Genomic DNA, 1,095 nt, shown 5'->3' with positions numbered 1-1,095 from the left:
ATGTGTGAAGAAGACATTCACTGGCCTAGAGGAACGAAGAGAATGGGAAGTGGGCAGAAGATCAGGCTGGAAGGAATAGTCATACTCAAAGCAAAGAAAAATCCTCTGTTACTGAGAAACCACCATCCAAAGCATAGGAGTGAGCATAATGAAAATCAGCCCAGTATTTTAACAAATTCTTGGTTTTACAAACATAACAGGAGAGAGGCCTGAGTTTTAGTAGTAATTTATCTCAATGTAGACTTTTAAACCTCAATTTATCATTGTCACTGACAACACTTGGATTAATCTGTTGCTCAGCGTCTTTGTCGTGGCTGCTAATCCCAGAAGGATAAAAGAGAATTGATATACATAAAGAACTGAATTTCAATTAATGCAACCCCACGCTAATTTTCCAACATATAACCCAGAAACATTCTCATTCATTACAATTTTGTCGTTGCTGATCCTCGAGGGGAAACACACCCATAGATTTATTTATTTATTTCTGGTGTCGAATTCATCATTAAGAATGTTTTGGGAGTCTACTGCCATGCCACCCTGAACAAGCCCAATCCCATCCGGTCTTGGAAGCTAAGCAGGATCTTGCCTGGTTAGTACTTGGATGGGAGACCACTTTGGAAGACCAGGTGCTATAGACATAAAAAAATGTTATGGAGGGGGAGGAAGCCAGTTGGACTCTTCTCTCCTCCCCAATGGTTCACATTTTGCTGAAGAATGGAGTGCAGTCGCACAATTTGCCAGAAGTTTCTCAAGTGCATTTAACAATTCAGTAACTTGAAGTTTTGGGTTTACATGATTCCCTATGGAAATGGAGCTGGGGAACTGGAGACAGAGGGAGATTCTGGAACTGAAACTGACTCAGTGCCTGCCACATTATCCCACAGGCCTATATCCTGACTCCTTGGGGTGGGGGACCCAGACATGGGGTACAGTAAAGAACTTCTTTTGGAGGTAGGACCCTGATCTCTGGGAGCTTTGATTCTGTGGAGGGAGATGAACTTCACCCCAATATATGGGAAGAGGACAATGTACTGTAGGGGGTGAGAAGAGCTTTCTTACACATCCCTCTCCAGCACCCGTCATGGACTGCTC

At 43.2% G+C, this 1,095-nt stretch overlaps 1 pseudogene; it reads left to right on the top strand.

Moving 5' to 3' along the window:
• The first annotated feature begins 522 nt into the window (after positions 1–522).
• Positions 523–641, top strand: LOC118604799 (annotated as a pseudogene).
• The last annotated feature ends 454 nt before the right edge of the window (positions 642–1,095 follow it).

The sequence above is a fragment of the Rousettus aegyptiacus genome, unplaced genomic scaffold, assembly GCF_014176215.1.
Source record: "Rousettus aegyptiacus isolate mRouAeg1 unplaced genomic scaffold, mRouAeg1.p scaffold_m13_p_6, whole genome shotgun sequence".
Taxonomy (NCBI): Eukaryota; Metazoa; Chordata; class Mammalia; order Chiroptera; family Pteropodidae; genus Rousettus; species Rousettus aegyptiacus.
This window is presented reverse-complemented; position numbering and strand designations above follow the sequence as displayed.